General features: G+C 45.3%; 1 protein-coding gene across 2 annotated transcripts in view; it reads right to left on the reverse strand.

Moving 5' to 3' along the window:
* GNA12 (G protein subunit alpha 12) overlaps positions 1-25,635 on the reverse strand; it is a 110,584-nt gene that overhangs the window by 70,921 nt on the left and 14,028 nt on the right. The gene's annotated exons all lie outside the window — the stretch shown is intronic.

Here is a 25,635-nt window from a genome sequence, read left to right on the forward strand (position 1 = left end):
CAGGTGGCAGAATTGTAGTTCTTCTTGCTTCTGCTCAAAGAACACATTTTTAAGACAACTTATAAATCCAGCAATTTAAACTTTTAGTCAAAGAATAGCTTCCCTGTCTGCTGGGGATGTAGATTAGTGTGTGTGTGTGTGTGTGTGTGTGTGTGTGTGTGTGTGTGTGTGTGTGTGTGTGTGTTCGGTTTTACTGGATGAAGACCAAAAACTGCAAATCCTGTTAACTCGTTTCAAAATAGATTTTGTTAGTTTAGCCCCTAATCAAACCAAATCTTTTCAGATTAGTCATTCCTTACTAAACTCTTCCCACAATAAATACTAAAGCTAAGAAAGATGTAAAACGCTAGTAGATCAAATGAGCTTTCTCTACAGAATGAAAGTTACATGAAGAAAATGTTAAGGTTTTGCATGTTCACCCAATTAGATAACAGCATATGTACTTGGAAAGCTCTGTTTTTGTTGTTTTTTAAACCCACTAGGCTGAGTTGTTTGCCTTTGGCCAGCATCCAAATAAAAGAAATGCTGCCAGAAATGTAAACAGGATACATTTCTTTAAGTTAATGAGTCCAGCAAGCAAGGGCAGACGGCTCCTCTCAGTTTCTCTCTGAGGCTGGAGTGGAGGCTACCTTCTAATTTAGAGGTCGGAGAAAAAGCGAGGAAGGGGATGTGGCAAGCAGCAACCCAGTCACCACAGCGCCATCATTTCTATGACACAGAGCTGGACGGCCTCCCGGGCCAGGGTCCTGTCCCCACTACACCTCTTCCTCCTGTGAGCTTTGGGAACAAATGCATTGCTCTCATAGAACAGACTGTCCCTCACCACGCCCCCTCTCCAGGAGAGCCACCTACAGAGGTCTCCCTGCAGCCAGACTGAAGGCTGTCTGGCAAAGAAAAGTGCCAGGGAACGGGGGAAAGGCCAAAGAGGTGCTCGATATGCCGCCTGCTCCGAGCTTCCAATACTATCACAGGAGTGGGGCAGGGCATTGAAAGCACAGGCCAGAGGTAAACACCACCATCTGGGGTAGATGAAAGGTCTTGGGACAGCCAGAAACGTCACATCAGTGAGAGCAGCAGGGTAAAGCCAGACTGTGGCAAGCTCAGAAGTCTGGGATTTCCTCTGTAAGAAGCAGGGCGCAATCTGGGAAGGAGCAGAACGAGATCAGGGAAGGAGCAGCTGCAGGTGGGGGGGCGCTCAGCAGGCACGCTGAGGCTCTCGCCTACGGAGGTGGCGCACAGGGAGATCTAAAAGCGGAGAGCACGGGACGGCTCGGGAGGGGTGAGATTTGGGTGAGTTTATGACAAATTAAATTTAACGGGACAATGGGAAATCCAAGGCAAAATTCTCAGGAAATAGATGGAAGTGCAAGAAAAATTCTAGGTGTAGGAAGTGCCCGGAGAAGCACCATTAGCTCTTTTTTGCTGCCTAGAAAAGGTTGGTTCTCCTAGAAGTTTAAAAAAAAAAGAAAGGAATTCCGCATCAGTTCAGACTTCCTCAGATCTCCTAAACTGGAATGTGAAAATCCACACTCAATTTCAGAACTCAAGAGCCAGCTGACTGGAGCCTTGTGGAGTCATCTCCTGGCGCCGCAAACCAACCAACCTGTCTCTCATCCACTCTTCCAGGTGCGTGAGCACTGGAAGCTGCCTGACTAAATGATTCACTAAACGTTATAAAGACAAACTGTGGTACGAGGGGAAGTGAAGCCTTCCTGTTATGTACAGAAAATATTAAAGAAACTTGAGAATAAGTAAATACTAACTATCATTCCAAGGGGAAAAGATTCCTGCAAAGGCTACAAACAGATAACACAGCTTAATGTGCTAGTTCAGGGTTTTCAAAATTCAAGTTGGGACTCACATTGTGAAATAATTCAGCAAGAATTAAAAAAATAAAATACAGTGGTAAATATCTGAATAAACTGTAAATAGTAAAGGTAAGTGCTTCATTGAATTCCCATTTCAGTTTAGACAGATATGCTGATATACGGAAAGATATACATGGATGGGGGTATGCGTGTGTGTTAGCTCACTTCATCTTTGTGACCATGAGAGGTATGTAGTATTGTGCCCATTTTACAGAGTAGAAAATGGAAGCTCAATCACCCAGCCACTGAGGGTGATTCAGGCTCAGGCTAGTGTTTTTTCATCTATATTCTCTTCCTCTACTGGTGTGGCTGGGGAGATAAGGGAGCAAAGAAAGAGGCAGGAGGTGGAAGTTGCCCTATTCGCTGTTTTTCACACAGTTGACAGCAGGCACTGAGGCTAGAACCATCTGAATTGACCTTCCATGGACGCAGTGTTTCTGTTATTCTCCAGAATTTTTGTTTTTAAAGCAGTAATTAAATCTAGAACTATGGGATATATGTTGCACGCCTGGTTAAATTAGAGGAAATTCAGCAAGTTCAGATTCTACTTTAATTTCCAAACAGTAAAAAACCTCATATACATTATCTTGGCACAGAATAGAAGAGCCTGTGGCCGCTCTGTCCAACAGAGAGGCCCCCAGCCACCTGTGTCTGGTGAGCAGTGGAAGGTGGCCAGTCTGAATTCAATGTGTTATAAATACATACTGGATTTCAGAGACTGACTATGAAAAGATAAATGTATTTTATCTTTTAATATTGATTACATGTTGAAAGTATAACATTTTGGGTAGTTTAGATTATTAAAATATATTATTAAAATTATTTTTGTGTTTCTTTTACCTTCCTTAATGTGGCTAAAGTATATATGTGGCTCATGTTCGTTTCTGTTGGACAGCATTGCTTATGGGCACATTTCTTAAAATGGAATTTGTTTCTTTCTGATTACGAAAATATTTTTAGTGTAGAAAATAGAGGAAACATAGAAATGCATAAAAAAGATAATTAAATCCTCAAAAATATCACTAACTAGAAATAACTTTTGTTAACATCTTAGAATGTTATCTGTATCATTCTGTATATAAATTCTCTTTGTGTGTATAAGTATTTTATAAATCTTTAAAAACACTTCAAGCAATATATCAAACATTTCCCCATGTCATTAAATATTTCAAAACACAGAGGTTTGTAATTGCTGCATAGCAATCCAATACTGGGATGTACTAGAATTAAACTGATGCCCCATTGCTGAACACCTGAATTGTTTCCAATGCATGGGAAGTGTGAACACATGTCAGGGACTCCCTGGTACAGGCGTATCTGCACATACCTGACTCTTCTCCTGTGACAGATTCCTAGAAGTGGAACTGCTGGATCAGAGTATGAACACATTTTGAGAAGTCTGATAAATATTACTAAACTGCTCTCCAGAAAGGCTGTACTAATTTACACACTTATATTTGGTAACTCTTCATTTTCCCCAAGTTTTTTTTTTTTAAATTGGTCTGTTTGCTTTGCTAAAATTGTCCTCCAGTAATATTTAGCCAGTCACATTCTCAAACCATAGCTCCATGAGAAATCACAATAATTAGCAACTGAAAATGAAGCAAATTTAGGGTGGGCATACACGCATGCGTGCGTGTGTGTATACTGACAACAAAGAGGGGAAAAAAATAGAAAATTAATAGACATGTGCCTTCTATATTTCAAATAAGCTTTTATGTAAGTATTCATTTTCCCCTCTAAGTCCTACTAATAACATTAATAATAAGCTAAATAAGTTAATAAAATAAATGAATGATAAATAAAATTAGTTCACTAAAATAATGGAGAAGATAATAATAAAGTAACCATTACTAATAAAAATGCTTGACTTTCCCAAGCATGTGTGACGTCTAAAGTCTCTCACTTCCAATCAGAGAATGTGGATCAGTCAACACTTCCAATCAAACATTTTACATCAAGGCATAAAGAAGAATTCAAAACATTTAGCCCGAGTTCTTAGGAGAAGTTTCCAAATCAGGAGAGCCTTGAATTTGATGAGAGAGTTAACATCAATTTGTGTCTACATAAACAGAAATCCCTAGAAATAATGAGGCCTTAAGAGAAGGCATAGAGGGGAAAAAATAGCCTGGACAACATGTCGGCTTGTTCACTGTCCCCACCTCTCCCATCTGAAGCTGGCTCAAAGACTGACTACAGAAAAGTTAAAAGAAGATAAAATGACTACTGCAGAATTCAATTACTATGCCACACAATAAAACTCAACGGTAACATAAACGGCACCGAAAACACACTTGGACATGTCAGCGTTAGGTAGACTTGCACTGAACTGCTTCGACACTGCAGCATTTCAAGCAAATCAAGTCTTAGGAATTGAGCAGAATGGGTCATCGCAGAGAGGAGGGCAGCTATTCAGCTCACTAAAGAGAGCACTTAGAACACGACAAGCCCGCTTTCGTGCCCCGTGGAGGAGTGCAGTGAAACGAGGTCGAGGTGCCTGAAAGCTCTACTGTTATTTGGGCCCTTTCCTTGATCCTGCTCTTCAGAACCTCTCTATGCAATGGACCAGTAGTAGTTTAGGGAGCAGAAAATGAAAATCTTAATTTATGCCTTAATTAGCACTTACAGAGAGCAAAGAGTTGGTCTCCACAACTTTCAATACATATTTCGTGTTCATGCATTTCCTCTCACTCGTACCAACGTGGACAAGCGTGCTGTGGCCTCTAACACCGGCACGTAGCGCACACACGGCAGCACAGTTCAGCAGTAGACTCGGCAGGACACAGGCTCTGCCACCTCTGTGCCTTTGAGAAAGTGACTTCAGGACTCTCTGCGGGTCGCCAAGGCAGGGGCCGAGAGACCTACTTGCCCTTGGAGCCTGTGCCTCCCCCTGCAGGCTGGCACCCACGGCGGCCACCCCGGGAGGCCAACACTCACAGGGGTCGTGAGGGCCTTGCTGGACAGAGCCGGGCCACACGCCCACAGGAGGGGCCTGCAGCACGGGGTGACAACCACCACCCCTGCCTCATTGCCCGGCTGTCAGCAAGTGCCCCAGTGCCACCTTCAGAACAGGGCTAGAACTTGACCATTTACTGCCACTCCCTTGGCTATCGCTTTGGCCTAGCCACCGTCATCTCTCACCTGGATCACTGCGAATCTTCTAATTGGTCTCCTCGTGTCTACACTTGCCCCCATCAGTCTGTTCTCGAAATAAGTCAGTTCACAGCACTCTTTGCCCAAACCCTCTCTCATCAGAGGAAAAGCCCAGAAGGCCTGATCTGGCGCTGTCACTTCTCTGACCCCATCCCTCCTGCCTGCTCCACGCCAGTCACACAGCCACCGTGCTTCAGCCTCGGGGTCTTTGCACTTCTGGTTCTTGATGCCTGCAACCCTTCTGCCCTAGATATCCACACAACTCACTGCTGTCTCCTGTGAGTCTTACTCAGATGTCAGCTTAGCAAGGCCTTCCCTGGCCATCTTCTCCTCCACCTGCTCCCACCCCATACCTACCCTTCCCATCCCTTCCGTGCTTCTCTCTCGAGCACTTGCTGCTAGCCAGCTAGTGTACCTGACAGTTCCCTTCCCATCCCTTCCGTGCTTCTCTCTCGAGCACTTGCTGCTAGCCAGCTAGTGTACCTGACAGTTCCCTTCCCATCCCTTCCGTGCTTCTCTCTCGAGCACTTGCTGCTAGCCAGCTAGTGTACCTGACAGTTCCCTTCCCATCCCTTCCGTGCTTCTCTCTCGAGCACTTGCTGCTAGCCAGCTAGTGTACCTGACAGTTCCCTTCCCATCCCTTCCGTGCTTCTCTCTCGAGCACTTGCTGCTAGCCAGCTAGTGTACCTGACAGTTCCCTTCCCATCCCTTCCGTGCTTCTCTCTCGAGCACTTGCTGCTAGCCAGCTAGTGTACCTGACAGTTTACTCGTTTATCTGGTTTATAATATTTCTCCCCCACTGGAGCGCAAGGCCCCTGAGGAAGACTCCTTTGTCTGCTTTGCACACTCCCGTATTTCCAGTCTCCCCCCACGGATCTACAGATGTGGACAGGATAAACACACAGATCTCAGGTTCTTCATCCGCTAAACAAGGGGAACAATCCTTTCTATCTCCCAGTCTGCAGCGAGGAATAGCTGAAGCAAGAGATATTGTATATTAACAATTAGATTTGCCTTGTACCAAAATTGGTCAGATAGTACACGAACCAAACATCATTAGTCATTTCAATTTATTTCTCCCTGGACATCTCACCACATGAGGAATCATTATTGAGGTTAATACACTAATACCGGCCCATACTTTATTTGAAAGCAATTCAGTTATATAACAGGTCTGGAAAATTCCTTTTAAAACTATCTCCTTTTCATATGTCAAAGATAAAAGAAAAGCCTGTTTAAAGGAGAAGTTCAACCAAAGAGACAGCTTAATTTACAGTAACAAGTACATTAAATCTGCAAAGTGACAGTTTAAGTAGAAGCAATTTTCACATATATGTATATTACTTTTTTTTCTTAAAGGAAAACATTTTAATACAACCTTTTCAAAATGATTTGAAATGTGCTAGCATCATTGGGAAAAAACTTTCAATATTTACCCACAACATGAGTTGATTCTGATTGGATTTTTGGTCTAATTTTTAAAGGTAAATAATGAAATTTATAGGAGAAAACTATGGAAAACATCCCTACATTTTTTTTTAAGTGTCCTTTTTTTTACTTCTTTTAAAAGCATACTGATGCTTTTCTGGTTAATAAGATACAAGTAATTCTTTAAAAGCATACTGAATCTGAAGCAGCCTTCCAGTACAATGCCTTCTCCTAGTCAACAGATACAATAAATACGATCACTTTCTTGTAGGGAGAAGTTCTGACATTAGAAAGGGATCAGCCCCAGGAGCGGAAGGGATCTCTTGTGAAATATCTAGCTTAAATTTCCAGGGTTTGCTGCAATGGGTAAAATAACAGAAGTAATAATAATAACCGCATCATTTCCTTTAGGAGGAACTTAGGATCCTAAGAAGAAGAAGAAGAAGAAGTTGGATCCCAAACAACAGATCCTAGCAGTCGCTGGAAAGATAAGAAGAAAAAACTGGGGAAGTGGGGCCCCAGGGAAGATCTCCTTCACAGGGACACGAGGCAGCAGCTCAGCCTTTGTCGACAGTAGGTGCAGAATCGGAAGAAAGAGACTTCTTGTGTAGTCAAGTGATGGGACTCCATCCTCTACAACCAAAAGAGATTAGAATTGGAAAGACAGCACAGCCTTACTGAAAGCCCCAGCCTGAAGGCCCCAGGCGTGGCATATGGGGGGTGTGTCCCAAAGGCCGGAAGCACTGGCACCAAGAGACCCAGAAAGGAAGGCCCAACTCCCACCCGGGCAGGGCCTTCCCACGCCCCAGCCCCAGGCCCGCGTGTTTGGAGGTGAATCAAGCCATCTTACATGGAAGACAAACTGGACCTCCATTCAGCACACGTCAGCTGCTTCACAGTCCTCAGATAAACTTTATATAATGACCATGAGAGTAACTGTTACCAAACTTTTGTTTACTACATCTTAAAAAACTCATTTGAGAAGAGACCTCCAGCTACAATCGATGTACCTGAAAGTGCACTGCCCGTACTCCACAGGCTCTAGAGTAGGAAAGAAGATTGTAAAATGAGAATTATTTCTATTGACAGGCTCCCAGTGAGCTACGCTCGATTCGATTCTGTTCTGCCAGCCCTCACTGAGGGGCCGCTGTGCCAGCAGGACAGGGAGCAATGCTGGTTTCTAACAGTCGACAGCGCACTCCAGCTGCACACACGTGAAACAAGCGCTCCATCGAATGGATTCTGATCACTGGTTCAAAGACAGTCCAGCAGGTCACACACACCACCAATGTCCACATCGGGAACCAGGTGAAGTCACATTTTGCTTCCACATAAAACCAAAGGCAATCTGGTATTCAGCACCTAAAGCATTCGTTATTTAGAGTGTGGACGGAACCTCCTGGAAAGTCTCCCTAGCCATGCGATGCCACAAGACAAAAAGGCTTTCAAGTGCTCAACAGAACGAGCACTTCAGAGCATTCTTCATTAGAAACTCGCAAACTGAGTTAATCCTTTCGTTACTAATTCTGTGAAAAAACTATTTTCAGTTTTCAAGTAAGGAAGAACACTTCCTTAAAGACCCACATCTGCTTTTCCTCAAAATTATGATAAATCATTCAGACAGTGTTTTTCTTAGCTTACTTTTTTTTCTTTTAAAGCTGCTAAGACATTAACAGACAGTCTTTAGACTTTCGTAATTTGCTAAAACCGGGTGACTTCATGCTCCCGAGCGGCCATTCCCAGTTTCTACGACTTCCACCAAAGCCACACGAATGTACGGACATTTACCATGAACCTCAAGGTCCACGGAGATAATGTGGGGCGAGTACAGAAAAGACAAACAAAGCCCCCACAAAACCTCTACCCCAACTAATGATAGAGCTGGCAAATGAAGTAGTTACTCAACATTTTTAGATGGGTTTAAGGATAAATACATATATAAAAATCAAAAGAACTTGGTACCTTTAAAGTGTAATTGCTTTGTCCCAAGTCAGAAGCAGTTACAGCTCTAAGATGAAACCAAGTTTTAAAATTACAAATATTTACCAGCTTTGATGAAACAGAATGCTCTCGTTCAACAGGATGATGCTCTGTATTTTTCTAATTATTTAAAAAGTCGATGATGCCATGCTCACAGTACAAACTTCATCAGGTACAAAAGGGTATCTGGTGACAAGTCTCCCGCCTGCTGGGTCCTGCTGCCTCACATCCCCTCCGCAGAGGACACGGCAGCCCTGCTCAGCAAAGCATGCTGATGGGTCACAGACACCAAGGAGACCCCCTGTCCGATGCATGTGAAGCACGCGGATAACGGGGACTGACTGACCTGCTGCACCTGGAGAGGACGAGGCTGCATGAAGCGACGGCAGAGAGCAGAGGCAGGCAGGACCAGGCAGGAAGGGAACGCAGGGTGGAAACGGAGCCCGAGGACCAGCGTGCAGGTAGGGTCTGACCGCACTGGACTGAGCCCAGGCAGGACTGGAAAACTGGGACACACCGGATGGGTTAGAAGACTCTGGGATGTGAGGCCCAGGCTGTCCCTGCCCGTCTGCGGACTCCTCGGGGCCTGAGGAAGACCCGCCGGCACCCAGGCTGGCAGCGAGCCTGTGTTCAGAGCAGGCGGAAGGGCAGCTCCCACCCGCTGTCCTGACTCACGTGAGCCCATGCTCGTCTTTAGGAAGCCCGAGTACCTGAGTTAAAGACAATTAGTGGAGCAGAATAAAGACCCCTCTCGACTTTGTCCAAATTCGCAAATAAGGTCAGAGTCACAGCCTGAAACTGTCCGTGGATTTCTTCTGCAAACGTAAAGTCTTGAATATTCAGGAGTCGCCTTCTCGTTGAGGCCTTACCTGGCCGCCCTATTTAAAACCACAGCCCCACAAAATTCCTCGTTTCCTTTGCCTGTTTTCATGGCCCAGAATTTCACAGAAGGTCAGAGCTGGAACGAACTCTAAAAGGGGCTGCATCAGGTCCCCCTGCAGGTGTGAATCCCTTATAACTAACAGCCTTCCAGCTATAAACGGTTGTCAGGCTCACTTTCCAGAAAGGACTTCCTGACTTACCCCCTAAGCACCCTTCCTGTGTCCCCGAGGTGCCCGCGCTCACCTGTACCTCTCAGCAGCTGAAATGACCTCTGTGCGGCCCCGTGAGGCCACCTGCTCTCTGAGCGCAGTGCCTGCGACACAATGACCTTTACTTCTGGAGCCTAACGGACAGTGGGCACTCTGACAGGAGGAAACCATTTCTATCCTGCAGCCTCGGTCCCATTCAGTTCATCCAAAGACACCAGGTGCCAGCACTGTGGCAGCCACCGAGGCTGCAGCAGAGATGGAGACAGAGGGGCTCCTGCCCGCATGAAGCTTCCTTGCGAGTGGAGGAGCATTTCAAAGTGCAAACTCAACAGAAAGTGAAACAAACTGCAACCCAGCCCTTGCGATCCGGGATCTAAAGGAAATAAAATACTCAGCAGAGAGAAGCGTAAAGGAGGCTGCTGTCAGCATGGTGGTCAGGGAAGGCCACTTAGGTGCTGTGTAAGCTGACCTTGATGACAGGAAGGGGCTTTCCTAGCGGAAAGGAAGCAAAGGCCCTGCGCTTAGCATTTTTGAAAAACTAAACCTCAGAGAGGCCTGGAGCTTGGTGAGCGAGGGGAGAGGGCAGAGGGTGAGGGAGAGGGCGTTCAGTCAGTCGTGAGCTGTGTGTGCAGGGCCACAAAGGCAGTGAGGGCTCCCTGGGGGTCATCTGGATTTGTCCTTGACCACAGTTCAATTATAAAATATAATTCAGAACCAGGAGAAACTTAATGTCAAAGTGTCGTTTTATCAAACAATCTTTGAAAGTTTGCCACTGTAAACTCAGAAGTGGCACTGGGATTTGGGATGGTGGGTTTCTGGGTTATTAGTTTATCCAAGTTAGAAGGCAAGGCTCTCTCACAAACGGTCAAGAAGAAAACAAACGGAGGATCCCGAGTACACATGCCTCATTGCACAGCAGGGGAACCAGGCAGAGACTTCAGGAAGTTGGTCGTATTTGCTGGCAAGTTGAAACCTCTAGCATTCACCTTTATTCTGAGGTCACCTGAGGCCCCATGTTCTTCTGAGATGAACTTTGGTAAGCGGGCTGCACATCACAACAGCAAAGGGTAAATAAAAGTTTCTCCCCATGCCCCCCTAGTCTGAGAACCACCGCAGGGGAGGGGCCGCTGCTCTGCCCGCAGTGTGGACTCCTGGCCCTGGCTCAGAAGTAGGCAGGCCCTCAGCTTGCTGCGTCCAGGAAGGGGCAGGTCGGCAGACTACGACAGCCTGCGGGCCGAATGCATCCTGTTTCCTGACTGTGTCTGGCCTGTGAGCAAAGGATGGTTCTCAGAGATGAATCTCTGCATTTGATTCGATGGTAAGGACACTAACTCTGAACCCCAATTAAGTGAAATGTTATCCCCACAAAAGGATTCCATTCTTTTCAACAGTATATCTGTATTATAAAAAAATTATACTCAGTTGTCATTACTATAGCATTTTGACGTTATCAATACAATCTCTGGACATTTGTTTTCTTTCTTGTTACACATGTACCTAGGTAATATCCCTGATATTGACCCCTGGCCTCCAGAGCCTAAAACACTCTCTGGCCGACTTCTGCGGCTTGGGCTTCTCCCCTCCAAGGCAGTTTACCTGATGTTAAGACCCTTCCACCCCGCCGCCACCACCCCGAGTAGGTGATCAGAATCCTCTCTCTCAGATCAGTGCTTCTCAGGCTCGGCTGCCGGTCCATCACTGGGGAGCTTTAAACATCCTGACACCCAGGCTGCATCCTAGGCCCATGAACTCAGGGTCTCTGGGGTTTGGAGCCCACGGTGGGCACTTCCGAAAGCTCCTCAGGTGACTGTACGGCCCTGACTGCTGCCGACCTGAACTCGGAGGGGCAACCCACTCGCAGGGGAGAAAATGAGCAACTTCCCGTGTCTCTGCACTCCCAGCCTACGGCACAGTGATCACCTTCGGATGATTTCTCCTTGTGTTAATCACGTCTTCTACTTTCTTTATTTATGATGCTTTGACATCTTAGGAGACTTGCTAATCCTGGAGAGACTGCCCCTTCCGGGTGAGCTAATTCCCTTTCACAGGGAAACCAACCAGTCCAGAGCCCACCCTCCCGAACCACCTTCTCTCTCTGGCTTTACACTCCAGGAGGCAGGGTTCCTCTGGCCTCATCGCCCAGCGCCAGGTACTGGACAAGCAGGGACCACCCCCATTGCCAGGGGCCCGCCACACCATTCAACCCGAAGCTGCTCCCCCTGCCTTGCCCACTCCTTCCCACAAAATACCATAAAGGCTCCCGCCAGGCTCTTCCTACCCCCTCTTTCTCCAGACTGACCCTGGTGCCCCCGCAAGGCCCTGCATGGTGTGCTGGGCCTCCTGTTTCTAGGCATGTCAGTGTAGACTTCCTCCTTCAAGGCCATCATTTCCACGTCTGGGAGCCTTTCGATTCCTGCTTAAAACAAACCCTGGGAGGGTTCCCTCTCACTCCTCTGCTCCCATCTGCAGTGCAGGGACTCAGCTAGTCTCCCTACTCTGTCTACTCAAGCACATACACAAGTGATTTTTCATGATCTGAAATAAGGACTGCGGTTTCCCGGTTCATTTAACAGCTTTGTTCACTAAGACTCTCCAGAGAAGCAATATTTGACATATTTGAGAAACAATAGGCCAGTAAAGCTGGAATAAACAATACCCGGTAAAGTTGCATAGAAATGACCCAGCAAGTCCACACCCAAGCATACACTCCAGAGAAACTCTGGCCACAGGGCATTGCAGACATCCAGTGAGGCACTGCTGGTCGCAAAGAAGACAGAAAACAACTAACTGTGCGCTACTAGGGAATGGATTACAAACCGTGGTAATTACTTAGACGGTTAAAATGAACAAACTAGATCAGTATGTGCCGGCATGGACAGGATGCAAGCAAACCGCTGAGATGATGCCTTCAAAGTGACACCGCTTCCATACACTCTTAGAGGCATAAATATAGATGTGCATTATGGATATACGTGTAGGTAGGAGAAGTATAAAGACAGGCTAAACACACACAAAATTCACGGCAGCAGTTGCCTCCGGGGAGAAAGGCAGTAGGAGCGGCGGTGGCAACAATAACAAAGCGAGTGTTAGCTGAGCCCTCGCCAGGCGCAGGCACAGGCCTAGCAAGCGCCAGCTCATTCCGCTCTTAGGACTACTGTGAGACAGGCACAGTTATCCCCGCTACGCAGATGAAAGCACCGAGGCTGGCGAGATGGCAGAAACCACTTCCACTGCTCCCGCCTCAGCAGACACCCAACAGAACGCGCTGCACGCCTGCGGTCCTCCCAGGGATTGCCGCCCCCACTCTGGCCCACGCCCCCACGGCCCCAGCGCCGTCTACGTTCCCCACCTAGTAGTACACAGGAGCAACCCGTCTAAAATCCCAAGTCGGAAGGGTTTGCTTCTCCACTGAGAGCACCCCAGCGGCCTCCCGCTGAACTCAGTTTTAAATGTGACATCCCTGGCGCGGCCTACAAGACTCTGTGTAACGTCCCCATCCCAGCCGCTCCCATCTCTGACTGCTCACCCATCTACACCCGCGCTGGCCTTTCTTCTCTCCGACCCCCCACCCCCCATCCCCAGGGGCATATCCCTGCCTCCAGGCTTCCCAGACCTGGTTCCCTCTGCCTGGGGCACTCTTTCCGCAGACCGCAGGGTGGCTCACTTCCTTGCGGGCCTCTGCCAGCTGCTTCATTTCCAGACCTGCTCGCACAGTTAGTTATGATCTCCTGGTTAGGGGACCGCCCCGGCCTCTTCCTTACAACTTTATGAAGAGGAAACTGTAGCCCCATTTTAATCAACACAGACAAAAATCCCACGGGAAACACATTCTACAAAAATGTCAGGTAAGTGAAAGATGCTCCCTGATTTTCTGAGTAACATTCCGCTTATTATAGGCTTGAGAATTTTGTGAGGATTCTTAGATTGCGGATGTTCTACAAGGACTGGCTGAGAAATAAAATCACTCTGATCGCTCCAACCTTATTTCAACAGCGGGAAGCCCACTTCTTCCGGTGGCCGGGGGCCCAAGTCTTGGTACCGCCCCACGTGAAAGATCACGTGAATGAACCAGCCAACCAGCACCGCCTTCAGCCGTAGGGCCCTCAGCGTGAGAAAATGGATGGCAGTCTCCAGCTGACAGCGAGCGAAGTCAGAGCCACGTGTTTTCAGTTACATAGAATAACGAATAGAGAGCTACTACCCTTGAAACTCCCAAACTGTATGAATGACTCTACCTAAGGGAACGACTGATGCAACTCCTGACTAACTCACTGGGTGGCCCCGAGCAAATCAATTCACCCCTGAACAACTTCCCCGGTGGATAACGGCAATTCCTCCAGTTATTAATTTTCTGAGCCCTCTGTTCCGCTTTCCCCTCCATCTTGGCACAAGAGCTGGCTACACATAACCAGGTGAGCTTTCTTCTTCCCTTGGCAAGTCTACAGGCTCAGGGTTAGTTGCCAGGAAACACAGGGTTAGATTATCTTCCTGCTCAGTAGAATCCTGACCTTCATGTACTTAAAACATGAAAAATATTTTGTTTTACAAGATCATCAAGATTAAAATTTGGTTTTCAAGTTCTTTCAGACTTTCTTCCTCGTAAAGTGTGTATTCGTACACCCAACAAATATCTGAATGCCTGCTGTGTGCTGGTGCTACGCCAGGCCTGAGAGATACAAGGGCATGAGGCCAGGTCCCTGCAAGCCCGCCCAGGTCTGATATTCCAGGATGCACCCAAGTAGAACTATGTAAAAATGGAACACACACATGAAGATTCAGAATGACACCAAAGTTTCTTAATCTAGTTAAAAAAGATTAGATTGTATTTACTCAGCTTTCCTATTCTCTGTTTTGAGAATTTTTTACTTAAATTACAAATTCTGAAGCTACTACCGGAAGCTACTTTTCCTTTGAGATGTTCTCCTTTGTGGGTTTTTTGTTTCCCTTCCCACATTTCACTGGGACAATATTCTCAGAATTCAAAGACGATCTACCTGCCTGAACTAGCATCTGCAGAGTGTCCAGTAACCAAGAGTAGTAATTCTGAATTACAGGGCCTTAGCCCTGGTGCACTCTTATCTCCCAAGTCTAAGATACATCTTAGGAAGCCCCTAGTAAAGATCAAAGACCGTGACTTGCAAAGGAGTGGAACAAGATGAACATTCTCAACCCTCCCCATCTCCAAGATGGTCTGCTAAAGCTACTCCTAAAAGCACTGACTTAAAAGATGCTACAGGAATTTATCATCAGGCTTCCTAACGTCCATCTCCTGACCTCGTATTTACCCGAATTCAATGAGGTTTAACAGATTACAAACAACACGTCTTTCAGGAACACTGCCATTACCAGTAACTGCTATAGCTTTGAGAAAAGTAACTTTCTTTTTTTTTTTTTTAAATAAGGGTTTTTTCGTTTTTTGGTTGCATTGGGTCTTTGTGGTGTGTGGGCTTCTCATTGCAGTGGCTTCTCTTGTTGCAGAGCATGGGCTTCAGTAGTTGTGGCGCGAGGGCTCAGTGGTTGTGGCTCACGGGCTCTAGAGCACAGGCTCGGCAGTTGTGGTGCACGGGCTTAGTTGTTCCACAGCATGTGGGACCTTCCTGGACCAGGACTCGAACCCTGTCCCCTGCATTGGCAGGCGGATTCTTAACCACTGCGCCACCAGGGAAGTCCGTAACTTTAATTCTTATGGATTATTCATACATCATTCGTAACAACAACAACAAAAAGTCAGGTCTGAGGTATTATGACAGGCTTTGTGGGAGGGGCCTCTCCCACGAGCCCTGGTCCACATGGTCCGGAGCCAGCCCCATGCATTGATGGGTCCTCCTCCCTACTACGTACAATACACAGTTAAACCCAAGGGACCTGCCTTCCTATAACTACGCAGAGACAAGAGGGAACTATTTACATACAAGGCTACTTATCTACTGAAGTATTGACAGCACTACGCAAAAGCGAGTCCTGAGATTACAGCTTCCGTGAGCTCAAATTACGAACTTTTGGATGGTCTGGGGGAGAGTATCTAGGGAAGTAACTGAAACAGAGACCATGATGAAGACAACAAAAGAACCTGAAGGACTTAGACGGTCTTTCAATCGTGCGAATAATAAACCTCTGCAGACTGAGGAGAAAAAAAAAAAAAACTGTTTTGGAAGAGGCCCAGTCGCTGCTCAAAAGAATCAGAATTCATTCAGTAAGACTCAGAATCTGCTACAAGACAGAGCAGAGAGAACATCAAAATGAAATCTTGAACTTCACAGGATCTTGCATTCTCGTTGGCTAGACGCATACAATTAACTAAAAAGGCAAACTGAAGGACTTCCCTAGGGGCACAGTGGTTAAGAATCCGCCTGCCAATGCAGGGGACACGGGTTTGATCCGTGATCTGGGAAGATCCCACATGCCGCGGAGCAGCTAAGCCTGTGTGCCACAACTACGAAGCCCATGAGCCACGACTACTGAACCCGTGTGCCACAACTACTGAAGCCTGCGTGCCTAGAGGCCGTGTTCTGCAACACGAGAAGCCACGGCAATGAGAAGCCCGCGCACTGCAACAGAGTAGCCCACGCTCGCTACAACTAGAGAAAGGCTGCACGCTGCGACGAAGACCCAATGCGCGACCAAAAATAAATAAATAAATAAATATATATATATATATATAAAGGCAAACTGAAGATGCATTTTGTAGACAAAGTACAAACTATGTTTTTTATAAAATGCAATGCAAATGAATGATCTTGATGGAATAAAGGACATGCAGTAGAACTACACAGAGAAACAGGGAAAAGTTGTTTTTATTTTCTATAAAAGTAATATATGTGCTTACATAAGTAGGAAAAATAAAAGTAAATCCCCTTTAATTAAAAATAAATACATATTACATTTTGGTGAAAATCATTACTATGTCCCCCCATTAATTTTTTTACACTCAAAATTTGGACCTAAAAACATAAAAAACCTCACTCCTTTTTCAACTAAACACATCACAACCATGCTTCCACGTCTCAAAAACACTACTTTCAACATCAGTACCCTCAAAGCCTTTCCAGACGCTGACCACTCCTAACACCCTGGTCTCTCTCCAGTGGCAGCCAGCAACCCTCAAGTGTCCATGCAAGCAGCGTCACTCCAACCTCAAGTGGGGCCCGAGGAGTCCCTCCGACAGCCTGCAAGGCCCCTGGGACCTGCACCGGCTCCGGCGGGTTCCTGGTCTCTAACCTCCCTCCGGAAGCCCCACCTCCCGGGGCCCCTCCACAGGAAGTGCTGTCCCCACGCGACCCCCTCCTCCGCTCACATGCCACCTCTGACAGCCCGTCTCCCCGGCCCCTCCCCTCCACCCCTCCCTCTGCTCCGTTTCTTTTCCCACCAGCACTTCTCACCCTCTGACATTTTAGAGAAGTTACCCCGTCTGTTTCCCACACGGAATGTCAGCTCTGGCAGCACAGGGGTTTGTTTGGTTTTGTTCTGACTGGGGCCTCCTAAGCATCACAAATTTCCGCTGATTCAGGGGCGATTACTGCTGGCTGTGCGGTGCCCATCCCACAGTGTAACTAAGCACGCACCCCCGCCACCCCGGGGGCAGTCAGGGTGTTGTGAACACCGCGACTTCAGTGCCTGTGCTCGCTATTCAGAGGGTGGTCTGAGCGCCACAAACCTCCCCGGGAGCTGATCAGGAGTGCAGAACCCCAGGCCCTATCCCAGGCCTACGGAGCTGGCACCTGCACTCGCACAAGGCCGCCAGGGGCTCCCGCGCACACGGACGGGCCTGGACCAGGGTACGGCGAGTAAGCCCAGCACAGACGGAGGAGGCTCCCCTCTCTCGGGTCGCCGGAGCCGTGCTTGCCCCCTACCACCCACTCGCCCTGGCCCCGGCTGCACAAGCGCCAGTGGCCATCTTCAGTCACCAAACTGCCCCGAAAAGAGAGGGAATACCAATTCACACCCCACGTCAATCCGGGTTCCAGAAGGGAAACATACACACGGCACACCTGAATTAAGGATTACGCACAACGGTGTGGGTGCACAGGGAGGATGCCTGGGGCATAAACACCCTGATCTCATGCTCTTCTCGCCCTCCCGCCCTTCCTCTGGCCAAGCAGAGACCAGAGCACAAAACCTGCACTGTCCGCCCACAGGACAGAGGGCAGAGCGGAAAGGGCGGAGCGAGGATCTGGGGGCAAGCGGGACTCCCTGGAGTGGAGCGCCACCGCAGCACCAGAGGGAGCCTTTCCCTCTGCCCCAGTTGGCTGTGTTTTCGTTTTATGTGATGATATTTAGCAGCCAAGTGGTAAGGAAAGTAAACTAGAACTTAAGGCACCAGAGGAAGGCAGCCATCTCAGCAGGGGCAGGAGGGTATCTGTGCCAGCACACAGCTGTTGTGGTCCTTCCTGGCTTGGAAATTACTTGATCTGAAGGGAGATTAAGGACCACTATAATTTTGGAAGCAGGATGATGGCCTTATTGAAAAACGTCTGAGAAAGCTTACATTGGAGGATGAAAGGCAGACAAACCAGCGCAAGGCCTGCTGTGGAAACACAGGCACGAAGCAATGACGACGGCTGAAAAGAACAAGACTTTGAGGTGTTTTCATTCCAATTTCACATTCCCGACATTCTCTTAAAAACAATAATAAAACTCTTTAAAATCACTGGTTATTTCCAATTCTCTGGCATCTGAGTGGCAGAAATGGTCATTAGCCGCCAAATATATATGATCATTATAAAAATATGATGAATCCTCACGCAGGTTTGATAAATAAGAAGAAGTCAGAAAGAAGAGCTTAATCAGAAGCAGAACAACAATTACAAATAAACATAGGAAAAGATCTTCAATGCCATCGGGACACGCACACCCAAACCACAGTGGCTATTTAAAAACAACAACAACACCACAAAGACAACAGCAAGTATAGGTGAGGATGTGGAGAAACTGGAACCCTCGTACACTGTTGGTGGGAACATAAAATGGCGCAGCCACTTTGCAGAACAGTTTGGCTGTTCCTCAAAATGTAAACACAGTTACCATATACTCCAGCAATTTCACTCCTAGGTACATACCCAAGAGAAATGAAAACATGTTCACATAAAACGTCCATACAAAAACATTCATAGCATTAATTAATAAGAGCCAAAAAGTAGAAATGACCCAAATGTCCACCAACTGATGAATGGATAAGCAAAATGTGGCATACCCATACAAGGGAATATTATCCAGCCATACAAAGGGATGAAGTACTGATACATGCTACAACGTAGATGAATCTTGTAAACATCAGTGTAGATGAATCTTGTAAAAAAATCTTGTAGGTGAATCTCTTAAACATTATGCTTAAGAGAATGAAAAGACAAGCCATAGACTGGGAGAAAACTGCAAAATACATATATGATAAAGGACTTGTATCCAAAATACACAAAGAACTCTTAAAATTCAACAAGAAAACAAACAACCCAAATAAATAATGGGCAAAAGATCTGAACCTCACCAGAGATACACAGATGGCAAATAAACAGATGAAAAAAGCTCATCATCGTATGGCATCAGTGAAATGCAAATTAAAACAAGATACCACTGGAACTAGAGTGGCTAAAATCCAAAACACTGACAACATCAAATGCTGGCGACGACGTGAAGCAAAAGAACTCTGATTTACTGCTGGTGAGAATGCCAAATGGTACAGCCACTTTGGAAGACAGTGTAGTGGTTTCTTACAAAACTATACATACTCTTACCATATGATCCAGTAATTGCACTCCAAGGTATTTAGCAGCTTCATTCATAACCGCTAACGACTGGAAGCAACTGAGATGTCCTTCAACTGGTAAACGGAAAAACAAACTGTGGTACATCTAGACAAGGGTGTATGATTCAGCGATAAAAAGAAATGAGCTACCAGACCATAAAAAGACATGGAGGAACCTTAAATGGATATTGCTAACTGACAGAAGCCAATCTGAAAAGGCTACATACTGTATGATTCCACCTATATGACATTCTGGAAAAAGGCAAAACTATGGAGACAGTAAAAGGTCAGTGGCTGCCCGGGGTGGGGGGAAAGAAGGATGGAGGGATGGGTAGGTGGAACACACACGATTTTTAGGGTAGTGAAACTACTCTGTTTGATACTGTGATGGTGGATCCATTTGTCAAAACCCAAAGGGCTATTTGACACAAAGATTGAACCCTAATGAAATTATGGACTTGAGTCAATGTATCAATACCGGTTCATCAATAATAACAAGGTACCTAACTAATGCAAGATGTGAATAATAGGGAAACTCTTAGGAGGGGTATGTGGGAACTCTATCTTCTGCTCAGTTTTTCTGTAAACCTAAAATTGTTCTAAAAAAAAATAAAGCTATTGATAAAAAAAATGTTAAGTGAGAGAAGCCAGACACAAAAGATTACACATGATATGATTCCATTTACATGAAATACCCAGAATAGGTAAATGCATAGACAGAAAGGAGATCAGTGGTTGCTGGGGGAGGGCTAACAGGGAGTCACAGCTTAGCAATCAAGGTTTCCTTCTGGGGTGATGGAAATGTTTTGGAACTAGATGGAGGTGATGGTTACACAACATAGTGAATGTACTAAATGCCACGGAATTCTTCACTTTGAAGTGGTTAATTTTATGTTATGTGAATTTTACCTTGATTACGAAAAAAGCAGAGTAAAAATAAAAAGGTCATATTAAAGCAACTCTATCTGGTTAGGTGACCTTTTTGATGTCCCATAGAAATTCAAACACTGTCGTCCTGATTTAAAACATCTGAACTGTGAGAGTAACCACAAAGTGACTCCACCTGGGGCCACTCGGGGGGCTACTGCACAACTGGCCAGAGGCCAGTGGGGCTTGGACTAGGCTGTGCACAGAGCAGGAGAGAAGAGGACTCAGGATACACGCGTCATCAGGACATACCAATGGACTGGATGCTGGGAAAAGTGGTTTTAAAGACGATTCGGTTTTCAGATTGGACAACCAGGCAGTGGGGCCACGAGCTGAAATGTCAGAGGGGAGTGGGACGAGGGGTCAGGAGTTTGGTTTTGTTTGTTGAGTTCAAGATGCCCACTGGACAGAGGTGGAGACATCGAGGAGAATGTGGTACACAGGAGTCCAAAGAGCAAGGGTACAGACAGGGCTACATATATAAATTCGGAAGTTACTGGTAGGTGGACGAATATTAGAGGATTAAGGACACCAATTTTTTACTATGTGTTTTAAATATTATTCCCCACTCGACTTCATGCTCTTTTTGGCCAAACAGAATTTTAAAAGTTATGGAGTCAAAAACATACACCCCCTGACCTGATCATTTCTGTCTTTGGTGTCATAACTTAAAAGGCTTTCCTTATCCTGAGATCCTAAAAGTGTTCATCTACTTTCTAGCCTGTCTTTTCATGATCCCCTTTTTAATATTTTTATTTTTAAACCATATGGAATTTATTATTGCATTAGAAACAGATCTAACTTTTTTCCTGAATGGTTAGCCATTTTCACAGCACAATTTACTCAATCATCCATCTTTTTCTACTGTTTTGAAAACCCTTCATGATATTCTTAAGTCCCAAACACATGTGGGTCTGTCTGGGATTCTATTCTATTTCACTGACCCTCTGTGCATGCCTGAGCCAGTACTGCCCTACTTTAATTATGGTAGCTCCATAATACTTTAATATTTCTCATGATAACTACCCCAAACAATGCATTCTCAGAATTTTATTAGTTATTATCACACATTTACTCATCACACAAACCTTAGAATGGTTCTGTCAAGTTCCAAGAAAAATAAAGAGGGATTTGACTGGTGGTGTGCTCAATTCATAAATTGGCATTTTTACAATATCAAGAATTCCTACTCACAAAAAATAATCAATTTTTCCATGATTTTTATGTTCTTCAGCAAAGTTTTATGGCTTTCATCAAATAGATTTTATTCACTTCTTGCTTATTCCTAGGTATTTTATCCTTTTTGTTGGTGTTATGAGTGGGAGATTTTTCTATTACAGAGAGGCAAACACGTTCAGGCACAAACATTTACTTTGTATCCAGCCACTCCTGTGACTATTTTTGATTCCAATAACTTTTAGATGATACTTTGGGTTTACTACTTATACTGTTAATTTTGTTCCTTCCTTTCTAGTAGATACACCTACTGTTCTTCCTTTTATTTAACTGAGTAGAATCTCCAGCACATCACTGAATTATTAGATTAGTAGTTGGCATTCCTGACTTGCTCCAGTCTGAAATAAAAATGCCTCTGTGCAGGGATAACTTTTCCTCATTCCTGAAACACCTTCAGGCACTCTAACTACCAGGTATTTGTGACTGTTATCTATAATTGAGCACTAAATGATTTCCTCTTTGATCATGTCATTTATATAAGATAGGTCAGATGACAGGATCAATGTCAAAACTATTTGGGGGAAAAAAAGTCACATTCAAGGAAACAGTCGCCTGAGTATTAATTATAAAAACAACATAAAAGAAAATAACTATTTAGGTATATTTATTATATCCCTAATTAACTATACAAACATTGGACGAAATTGTTTTAGAAGGTTCAATTCAAGATTTAAGTCTTTAAAGATGTGGTATATATACACAATGGACTATTCCTCAGCCATAAAAAAGAATGAAATAATGGCATTTACAGCTACATGGATGGACCTAGAGATTATCATACCAAGCGAAGTAAGTCAGAAGGAGAAAGACAAAAACCTTGTGATATCACTTATACACAGAATCTAAAATATGACACAAGTGAACTTATCTATGAATCAGAAACAGACTCACAGACAGAGAGAAAAGACTTGTGGCTGCCAAGGTGAGGGGTGGGATGGGGGAGGGATGGATTTCGAGTTTGGGATTAGCAGATGCAAACTCATATACAGGATGGAAAAACAACAAGCTCCTAATGTATACCACAGCGATCTATATTCAATATCCTATGATAGACCATAATAGAAAATATGAAAAAGAATATATATATCTGAATCACTTTGCTGTGCACCAGAAACTAACACAACATTGTAAATAAACTATCCTCCTATAAAATAAAAAAAAGATTTAAGGGGCTTCCCGGGTGGCGCAGTGGTTGAGAGTCCGCCTGCCGATGCAGGGGACGCGGGCTCGTGCCCCGGTCTGGGAAGATCCCACATGCCGCGGAGCGGCTGGACCCGTGAGCCATGGCCGCTGAGCCTGCGCGTCCGGAGCCTGTGCTCCACAAGGGGAGAGGCCACAACAGTGAGAGGCCCGCGTACCGCAAAAAAAAAAAAAAAAAAAAAAGATTTAAGTCTTTTAATCTACTTCAAAAACACCTACATTTAAAACATTCTCCTTATACATTCTCCAATACTTTTATTTTTAAGAATGTTATTGTAAAAAAATTTGTGAAAGACTAGAAAAGGGCATTTTACTTTGTCAGAAGAGTTTTAATCTGTACTAGACAGAGGAAGGAGCACGCAGGCAACCTGGCAGCTCTTTTCCCTGAAGTTACCAAGAATTAAGAAGCAAGTTCCCACTTAAAAGGCTGAAGATGCCGTGGTCTCCTCAGCAAATATTTACACATTCTGAAAATATTCAAGATTACAAAAATTCTAAAGCAAGGTTGAAACCACATTTTTTTTTTTTTTTTTAAGAACACCTACGATTCAAAATGAGAATGTCCTGGTAACTGCAGTAAAGTACATAAGGAAAGAAAGCATTAAATCATCACTCCTGGACTGTGCAATTATACTCCCAAGGACTCATACTATAAGATTACTATTACCAAGGCAGTCTTTAAAATAATATTTACTGTAGAAAGTGTATTTTAAAAAAACCAAATTCATAAGTGTTTCATAGAAATAAAAATATATCAGAAGCATAACAAAATAAGTGTTTAAGGTATGGTTACATATATTTTTACGACAGTATCATAACACATGAACTATTTTATAGTGAGTGTGAGTGTGTGTGTGAGGGTGTGTGTGTGTGTTTCCCTGAGTTTTGCACCGTATCCTACGTGAGATTCAGTTGTGGTTAGGCTCACCTGTAACAATCATCATCTATGCTAGCAAAGTTCCCAAATCTACCACTGATGTCATAATACAGGAAAATTAAACTTGCTGGGAACATTATCACCATGTGAGCAATACTCCCATTTCTTAAAAAGGTGAGGCTACGTAAATCCCCATGGTCCCCAGTCACCCACTCCCCAGCAGGTGGAGTCACATATGTCACAAAGGGGGGACCACCTCCGTTTTCTCATCAGTAGCGTAGACCCCACCTTGCCTTTCTCCGGTTACTGTAAAGCTGTCACAGTTAACAAACCAGAAAATTATGTGAAAGAGGGTTTGAAAACTGTGAAGCCACACACACACACACACACACACACACACACACACACACACACACACACGAAAGCAGTCACTTTGGTTACGTGGTGCTGAGGAGGAGACGGAAAAGGACAGAGTTCTTACGAAACTCTGCAGGTGCCGCCCCAAGTTCTCTTCTCCCATGACGTGTCGGCACAAGGTTAAACACCAGGAAAGAGAAACCAGTGAAAATATTCCTGCTGCTGAGGACCTCAGGTTAGCAGGTGGCTAAATAAATGAAGTTCTCTCTACTCAAAAAGGTCCTTCTTTAGGGGACAGACCCACATCTAAAAGGCCCGTTTGCCACAGGGGAGTACAAAGGGCTCACAGGGGTGACACAGCGATGGGCTGAAAGCACAGAAGTCCACTTGCAGTCCCTGCCCTGGACAGTTTAGACAGAGATGAGAGGAGAGCAAAGTGACCATGAAGTCGGCAAAAACACCTTTATTTATCTCCCTCTGCGGGCACAGCAGGACTCCTTTGGACACCGAAGTTTAGGGATAAGTTTACATGCACGTGTCTCTCTAAGTCCTAAGTCTACAAACACGGGGGGATCAACAGTGAGTCAGACTGGACACCCCCCCCCACCCATGTCGTAATTAATTTTCCATTCAGGTCCTTCCTGTTTCTGACCTATTTATGAGATCTATAACGGTGTTGCCCGAGTTTTCAGTGTATCACTAACTCTGCAGTTTCACTTTCTCTCTCATTTTATTGTTTTATTATACCCTTGAGCTCTGGTTTTACATCATCTAGATGTTTCTTGTTCTTATACAATATAAAGCACTCTTGGGCAATCTACTTCTGTGTCAGTTTACCTTTTTTTCCAGACTTGGTTTTTCATCTGTCTTTTGCACGCTACAGGCGCCATGCCATTTCTTTCCAACTTTCTCTTGCTTAACTCTCCACCAACCTTTATTCTTTGACTTCAATTTCCCTGATACCACTCCTACCTTAGTTGACATCCCAGATCAGAATTAGAGTTTGACAATGTACGTTGCTTTCAATTTATGTCTGAGGGGATGGAGGTGAAGAAAGCTGAAAACTACGGATTCTCTTCCGAAACCCCACTCCAAGCCCTCCACCTGCCCTCCTCTCCCGTCTCCCGAGCTTCGGCTCAGCTCCGTGCTCTGGCGGCAGCGCACGGTTGGCCCTTGCAGCCGGCCCTCTGCTGGAGCAGACCTCTCCAGGCCCCGGGGCTGCTGCTCTCCAAACTGGAAGCTGTCAGTACAAATGTTCAGGATTCTGCTGACTCACCTTCCTTCCTCGATGTTACTTTCAGGAGGAGGAGCTGAGGTTAAGAGGCACACAACACAGCCCTAGAATCCTCTCTTTTTGTCCCTGGATGCAGTGTTTTTAAGATGTTAGGCTGGACCATATTATACTGCCATTTTTGTAAGTCAAAAAGGGTCAAATATCAGAATTTTATACAGTTCATGTGTGTAAACTACATGTGTAATCATGTTCTTTTTCGTTCCTTGATTACTTCTGCTGAATTTTTCTATATTCATACGTAAGATTATTTTTTAAATGCACACATGGCTGTTTATGTATGCAGCTATACCACTAGGGAATGGGAGAAGATTCTCTGATCCGGCCTCACTCTAACATATTCCCCCAGACAGAGCTTTGAAAAAGGAGATCAAGGCAACCCTCTGCTTGAAACGCTGCAATCCGCCCCCTGTTGCCACTAGGATCACCTGGGCCTGGAGGCCCTGCCAGGTCTCACCCAGGTTCCCTCTCCCACCTCTCCACCCATC

The sequence above is a fragment of the Leucopleurus acutus genome, assembly GCF_964270905.1.
Source record: "Leucopleurus acutus genome assembly, chromosome: 16".
In the NCBI taxonomy this organism is placed as follows: Eukaryota; Metazoa; Chordata; class Mammalia; order Artiodactyla; family Delphinidae; genus Leucopleurus; species Leucopleurus acutus.